Below are 9,155 nucleotides of genomic sequence, written 5' to 3' on the forward strand. Positions count from 1 at the left end.
GTGGTACTTTTACTAGATTTTTCTAATCTGACATGCAAGATGAATTTCAAATTTTTTTAATAATTTTTTCATATGACTAAAAAAATATATCTTAACATCCGTCGGTTGGATCACTTTAAAAAATCATTTTTAAAATTAATCTGTAATCGGAACGAGTCTCATTGTTACAGTGGTACTTTTACTAGATTTTTCTAATCCTGACGTGCAGATGTATTTCAAATTTTTTAATAATTTTTTCATATGACTAAAATTGATATCTTAACATCCGTACGGTTGGATATCGTCAAAAACCTTTAAAAATTAATCTTTGTAACGGAACGGTCTCGTTGTCTGGTGTGGTACTTTTACTAGATTTTTCTAATCGTGACATGCAAGTGAATTTCAAATTTTTTAATAATTTTTTCATAAGATAAATTGATATTAACTTAACATCCATACGTTGGATCGTCAAAAAATAATTTAAAAATTAATCTTGTAAATCGGGAACGCGTCTCGTTGTCGGGAGTGGTACTTTACTAGATTTTTCTAATCCTGACATGCAAGATGAATTTAAAATTTTTAATAATTTTTCATATGACTAAAATAATATATCTTAACATCCTACGGTTGGATCCTTTAAAAATCATTTTTAAAATTAATCTTCTAAATCGGGAACGAGGTCTCATTGTCGACAATGGTACTTTTACTAGATTTTTTCTAATCCTGACGTGCAAGATGTGTTTCAAATTTTTAATAATTTTTTCATATGATTAAAATTGATATATATTAACATCCGTACGGTTGGATCATCGAAAAAACCTTTTTAAAAATAATCTTGTGAATCGGGAACGAGTCTACGTTGTCTGGTGTGGTACTTTTACTAGATTCTTCTAATCGTGACATGCAAGATGAATTTCAATTTTTTAATAATTTTTTTCATATGACTAAAATTGATATATTTTAACATCCATACGGTTGGATCATCTAAAAAACCACTTTTAAAACTTAATCTTGTAAATCGGGAACGAGTCTCGTTGTCAGGAGTGGTACTTTTACTAGATTTTTTCTAATCCCTGACATGCCAAGATGGAATTTAAATTTTTTAATAATTTTTTCATATGACTAATAATAATATATCTTAACATCCGTACGGTTGGATCCTTTAAAAAATCATTTTTAAAATTAATCTTCTAAATCGGGAACGAGTCTCATTGTCGACAATGGTACTTTTAGTAGATTTTTCTAATCATGACGTGCAAGATGTGTTTCAAATTTTTTAATAATTTTTTCATATGACTAAATTGATATATATTAACATCCGTACGGTTAGATCATCGAAAAAACCTTTTTAAAAATAATCTTGTGAATGGGGAACGAGTCTCGTTGTCTGGTGTGGTACTTTTACTAGATTTTTCAAATCGTGACATGCAAGATGAATTTCAAATCTTTTAATAATTTTTTCATATGTCTAAAATTTATATTTCTAACATCCATACGGTTGGATCGTCCAAAAAATCATTTTTAAAAATTAATCTTATAAATCAAGAAGGAGTCTCGTTGCCGGGTGTGATACTTTTACTAGATTTTTCTAATCCTGACATGCAAGATGAATTTCAAATTTTTTAATAATTTTTTCATATGACTAAAATTGATATATCTTTACATCCGTACAGTTGGATTGTCCAAAAAATCATTTTTAAAAATTAATCTTATAAAACGGGAACGAGTCTCGTTGTCTGGTGTGGTACTTTTACTAGATTCTTCTAATCGTGACATGCAAGATGAATTTCAAATTTTTTAATAATTTTTTCATATGACTAAAATTGATATTTCTTAACATCCATACGGTTGGATCATCTAAAAAATCATTTTAAAAATTTATCTTGTAAATCGGGGAACGAGTCTAGTTGTCGGGAGTGGTACTTTTACTAGATTTTTCTAATCCTAACATGCAAGATGAATTTCAAATTTTTAATAATTTTTTCATATGACTAAATTTGATATATCTAACATCCGTACGGTTGGATCGTCTAAAAAATCATTTTAAAAATTAATCTTGTAAATCGGGAACAAGTCTCGTTGTCGGGAGTGGTACTTTTACTATATTTTTTTAATCCTGACATGCAAGATGAATTTAAAATTTTTTAATGATTTTTTCATATGACTAAAAATAATATATCTTAACATCCGTACGGTTGGATCCTTTAAAAAATCATTTTTAAAATTAATCTTGTAAATCGGGAACGAGTCTTATTGTCGATAGTGGTACTTTTACTAGATTTTTCTAATCCTGACATGCAAGATATATTTTAAATTTTTAATAATTTTTTCATATAACTCAAATTGATATATATTAACATCCGTATGGTTGGATCAGCGAAAAAACATTTTTAAAAATTAATCTTGGGAATCGGGAACGAGTCTCGTTGTCTGGTGTGGTACTTTTACTAGATTTTTCTAATCGTGATATGCAAGATGAATTTCAAATTTTTTAATAATTTTTTCATATGACTAAAATTGATATATCTTAACATCCATAGGGTTGGATCGTCAAAAAATAATTTTAAAAATTAATCTTGTAAATCGGGAACGAGTCTCGTTGTCGGGAGTGGTACTTTTACTAGATTTTTCTAATCCTGACATGCAAGATGAATTTAAAATTTTTTAATAATTTTTTCATATGACTAAAAATAATATATCTTAACATCCGTACGGTTGGATCCTTTAAAAAATCATTTTTAAAATTAATCTTGTAAATCGGGAACGAGTCTTATTGTCGATAGTGGTACTTTTACTAGATTTTTCTAATCCTGACATGCAAGATATATTTTAAATTTTTTAAAAATTTTTTCATATAACTCAAATTGATATATATTAACATCCGTATGGTTGGATCAGCGAAAAAACATTTTTAAAAATTAATCTTGGGAATCGGGAACGAGTCTCGTTGTCTGGTGTGGTACTTTTACTAGATTTTTCTAATCGTGATATGCAAGATGAATTTCAAATTTTTTAATAATTTTTTCATATGACTAAAATTGATATATCTTAACATCCATACGGTTGGATCGTCAAAAAATAATTTTAAAAATTAATCTTGTAAATCGGGAACGAGTCTCGTTGTCGGGAGTGGTACTTTTACTAGATTTTTCTAATCCTGACATGCAAGATGAATTTAAAATTTTTTAATAATTTTTTCATATGACTAAAAATAATATATCTTAACATCCGTACAGTTGGATCCTTTAAAAAATCATTTTTAAAATTAATCTTCTAAATCGGGAACGACTCTCATTGTCGACAATGGTACTTTTACTAGATTTTTCTAATCCTGACGTGCAAGATGTGTTTCAAATTTTTAATAATTTTTTCATATGACTAAAATTGATATATATTAACATCCGTATGGTTGGATCATCGAAAAAACCTTTTTAAAAAATAATCTTGTGAATCGGGAACGAGTCTCGTTGTCTGGTGTGGTACTTTTACTAGATTGTTCAAATCGTGACATGCAAGATGAATTTCAAATTTTTTAATAATTTTTTCATATGACTAAAATTGATATTTCTTAACATCCATACGGTTGGATATTCTAAAAAACCATTTTAAAAATTAATCTTGTAAATCGGGAACGAGTCTCGTTGTCGGGAGTGGTACTTTTACTAGATTTTTCTAATCCTGACATGCAAGATGAATTTAAAATTTTTTAATAATTTTTTCATATGACTAAAAATAATATATCTTAACATCCGTACGGTTGGATCCTTTAAAAAATCATTTTTAAAATTAATCTTCTAAATCGGGAACGAGTCTCATTGTCGACAATGGTACTTTTACTAGATTTTTCTAATCCTGACGTGCAAGATGTGTTTCAAATTTTTTAATAATTTTTTCATATGACTAAAATTGATATATATTAACATCCGTATGGTTGGATCAGCGAAAAAACATTTTTAAAAATTAATCTTGTGAATCGGGAACGAGTCTCGTTGTCTGGTGTGGTACTTTTACTAGATTCTTCTAATCGTGACATGCAATATGAATTTCAAATTTTTTAATATTTTTTTCATATTACTAAAATTCATATATATCTTAACATTCGTACGGTTGGATCGTCCAAAAATCATTTTAAAAATTAATCTTATAAATCGGGAACGAGTCTCGTTGTCTCGTGTGGTACTTTTACTAGATTCTTCTAATCGTGACATGCAAGATGAATTTCAAATTTTTTAATAATTTTTTCATATGACTAAAATTGATGTATCTTAACATCCGTACGGTTAGATCGTCTAAAAAATCATTTTAAAAATTAATCTTGTAAATCGGGAACGAGTCTCGTTGTCGGGAGTGGTACTTTTACTAGATTTTTCTAATCCTCACATGCAAGATGAATTTTAAATTTTTTAATAATTTTTTCATATGATTAAAATAATATATCTTAACATCCGTACGGTTGGATCCTTTAAAAATCATTTTTAAAATTAATCTTCTAAATCGGGAACGAGTCTCATTGTCGACACTGGTACTTTTACTAGATTTTTCTAATCCTGACGTGCAAGATGTGTTTCAAATTTTTTAATAATTTTTTCATATGTCTAAATTCATATTTCTTAACATCCATACGGTTGGATCGTCCAAAAAATCATTTTAAAAATTAATCTTATAAATCGGGAAGGAGTCTCGTTGCCGGGTGTGATACTTTTACTAGATTTTTCTAATCCTGACATGCAAGATGAATTTCAAATTTTTTAATAATTTTTTCATATGAATAAAATTGATATATCTTAACATCCGTACGGTTGGATCATCCAAAAAATCATTTTAAAAATTAATCTTGTAAATCGGGAACGAGTCTCGTTGTCTGGGGTGATACTTTTACTAGATTCTTCTAATCGTGACATGCAAGATGAATTTCAAATTCTTTAATAATTTTTTCATATGACTAAAATTGATATTTCTTAACATCCATACGGTTGGATCATCTAAAAAATCATTTTAAAAATTTATCTTGTAAATCGGGAACGAGTCTAGTTGTCGGGAGTGGTACTTTTACTAGATTTTTCTAATCTTGACATGCAAGATGAATTTCAAATTTTTTAATAATTTTTTCATATGACTAAAAATAATATATCTTAACATCCGTACGGTTGGATCGTTTAAAAAATCATTTTTAAAATTAATCTTGTAAATCGGGAACGAGTCTCATTGTTGATAGTGGTACTTTTACTAGATTTTTCTAATCCTGACGTGCAAGATGTATTTCAAATTTTTTAATAATTTTTTCATATGACTAAAATTGATATATATTAACATCCGTACGGTTGGATCATCGAAAAAACCTTTTTAAAAAATAATCTTGTGAATCGGGAACGAGTCTCGTTGTCTGGTGTGGTACTTTTACTAGATTGTTCAAATCGTGACATGCAAGATGAATTTCAAATTTTTTAATAATTTTTTCATATGACTAAAATTGATATTTCTTAACATCCATACGGTTGGATATTCTAAAAAACCATTTTAAAAATTAATCTTGTAAATCGGGAACGAGTCTCGTTGTCGGGAGTGGTACTTTTACTAGATTTTTCTAATCCTGACATGCAAGATGAATTTAAAATTTTTTAATAATTTTTTCATATGACTAAAAATAATATATCTTAACATCCGTACGGTTGGATCCTTTAAAAAATCATTTTTAAAATTAATCTTCTAAATCGGGAACGAGTCTCATTGTCGACAATGGTACTTTTACTAGATTTTTCTAATCCTGACGTGCAAGATGTGTTTCAAATTTTTTAATAATTTTTTCATATGACTAAAATTGATATATATTAACATCCGTATGGTTGGATCAGCGAAAAAACATTTTTAAAAATTAATCTTGTGAATCGGGAACGAGTCTCGTTGTCTGGTGTGGTACTTTTACTAGATTCTTCTAATCGTGACATGCAATATGAATTTCAAATTTTTTAATATTTTTTTCATATTACTAAAATTCATATATATCTTAACATTCGTACGGTTGGATCGTCCAAAAAATCATTTTAAAAATTAATCTTATAAATCGGGAACGAGTCTCGTTGTCTCGTGTGGTACTTTTACTAGATTCTTCTAATCGTGACATGCAAGATGAATTTCAAATTTTTTAATAATTTTTTCATATGACTAAAATTGATGTATCTTAACATCCGTACGGTTAGATCGTCTAAAAAATCATTTTAAAAATTAATCTTGTAAATCGGGAACGAGTCTCGTTGTCGGGAGTGGTACTTTTACTAGATTTTTCTAATCCTCACATGCAAGATGAATTTTAAATTTTTTAATAATTTTTTCATATGATTAAAAATAATATATCTTAACATCCGTACGGTTGGATCCTTTAAAAAATCATTTTTAAAATTAATCTTCTAAATCGGGAACGAGTCTCATTGTCGACACTGGTACTTTTACTAGATTTTTCTAATCCTGACGTGCAAGATGTGTTTCAAATTTTTTAATAATTTTTTCATATGTCTAAAATTCATATTTCTTAACATCCATACGGTTGGATCGTCCAAAAAATCATTTTAAAAATTAATCTTATAAATCGGGAAGGAGTCTCGTTGCCGGGTGTGATACTTTTACTAGATTTTTCTAATCCTGACATGCAAGATGAATTTCAAATTTTTTAATAATTTTTTCATATGAATAAAATTGATATATCTTAACATCCGTACGGTTGGATCATCCAAAAAATCATTTTAAAAATTAATCTTGTAAATCGGGAACGAGTCTCGTTGTCTGGGGTGATACTTTTACTAGATTCTTCTAATCGTGACATGCAAGATGAATTTCAAATTCTTTAATAATTTTTTCATATGACTAAAATTGATATTTCTTAACATCCATACGGTTGGATCATCTAAAAAATCATTTTAAAAATTTATCTTGTAAATCGGGAACGAGTCTAGTTGTCGGGAGTGGTACTTTTACTAGATTTTTCTAATCTTGACATGCAAGATGAATTTCAAATTTTTTAATAATTTTTTCATATGACTAAAAATAATATATCTTAACATCCGTACGGTTGGATCGTTTAAAAAATCATTTTTAAAATTAATCTTGTAAATCGGGAACGAGTCTCATTGTTGACAGTGGTACTTTTACTAGATTTTTCTAATCCTGACGTGCAAGATGTATTTCAAATTTTTTAATAATTTTTTCATATGACTAAAATTGATATATATTAACATCCGTACGGTTGGATAATCGAAAAAACCTTTTTAAAAATTAATCTTGGGAATCGGGAACGAATCTCGTTGTCTGGTGTGGTACTTTTACTAGATTTTTCTAATCGTGACATGCAAGATGAATTTCAAATTTTTTAATAATTTTTTCATATGACTAAAATTGATATATCTTAACATCCATACGGTTGGATCGTCAAAAAATAATTTTAAAAATTAATCTTGTAAATCGGGAACGAGTCTCGTTGTCGGGAGTGGTACTTTTACTAGATTTTTCTAATCCTGACATGCAAGATGAATTTAAAATTTTTTAATAATTTTTTCATATGACTAAAAATAATATATCTTAACATCTGTACGGTTGGATCCTTTAAAAAATCATTTTTAAAATTAATCTTCTAAATCGGGAACGAGTCTCATTGTCGACAATGGTACTTTTACTAGATTTTTCTAATCCTGACGTGCAAGATGTGTTTCAAATTTTTTAATAATTTTTTCATATGATTAAAATTGATATATATTAACATCCGTACGGTTGGATCATCGAAAAAACCTTTTTAAAAAATAATCTTGTGAATCGGGAACGAGTCTCGTTGTCTGGTGTGGTACTTTTACTAGATTCTTCTAATCGTGACATGCAAGATGAATTTCAAATTTTTTAATAATTTTTTCATATGACTAAAATTGATATATTTTAACATCCATACGGTTGGATCATCTAAAAAACCATTTTAAAAATTAATCTTGTAAATCGGGAACGAGTCTCGTTGTCAGGAGTGGTACTTTTACTAGATTTTTCTAATCCTGACATGCAAGATGAATTTAAAATTTTTTAATAATTTTTTCATATGACTAAAAATAATATATCTTAACATCCGTACGGTTGGATCCTTTAAAAAATCATTTTTAAAATTAATCTTCTAAATCGGGAACGAGTCTCATTGTCGACAATGGTACTTTTACTAGATTTTTCTAATCCTGACGTGCAAGATGTGTTTCAAATTTTTTAATAATTTTTTCATATGACTAAAATTGATATATATTAACATCCGTATGGTTGGATCAGCGAAAAAAACATTTTTAAAAATTAATCTTGTGAATCGGGAACGAGTCTCGTTGTCTGGTGTGGTACTTTTACTAGATTCTTCTAATCGTGACATGCAATATGAATTTCAAATTTTTTAATATTTTTTTCATATTACTAAAATTCATATATATCTTAACATTCGTACGGTTGGATCGTCCAAAAAATCATTTTAAAAATTAATCTTATAAATCGGGAACGAGTCTCGTTGTCTCGTGTGGTACTTTTACTAGATTATTCTAATCGTGACATGCAAGATGAATTTCAAATTTTTTAATAATTTTTTCATATGACTAAAATTGATGTATCTTAACATCCGTACGGTTAGATCGTCTAAAAAATCATTTTAAAAATTAATCTTGTAAATCGGGAACGAGTCTCGTTGTCGGGAGTGGTACTTTTACTAGATTTTTCTAATCCTCACATGCAAGATGAATTTTAAATTTTTTAATAATTTTTTCATATGATTAAAAATAATATATCTTAACATCCGTACGGTTGGATCCTTTAAAAAATCATTTTTAAAATTAATCTTCTAAATCGGGAACGAGTCTCATTGTCGACACTGGTACTTTTACTAGATTTTTCTAATCCTGACGTGCAAGATGTGTTTCAAATTTTTTAATAATTTTTTCATATGTCTAAAATTCATATTTCTTAACATCCATACGGTTGGATCGTCCAAAAAATCATTTTAAAAATTAATCTTATAAATCGGGAAGGAGTCTCGTTGCCGGGTGTGATACTTTTACTAGATTTTTCTAATCCTGCCATGCAAGATGAATTTCAAATTTTTTAATAATTTTTTCATATGAATAAAATTGATATATCTTAACATCCGTACGGTTGGATCATCCAAAAAATCATTT

The sequence above is a fragment of the Apium graveolens genome, chromosome 10 (genome assembly GCF_009905375.1).
Source record: "Apium graveolens cultivar Ventura chromosome 10, ASM990537v1, whole genome shotgun sequence".
Lineage (NCBI taxonomy): Eukaryota > Viridiplantae > Streptophyta > Magnoliopsida > Apiales > Apiaceae > Apium > Apium graveolens.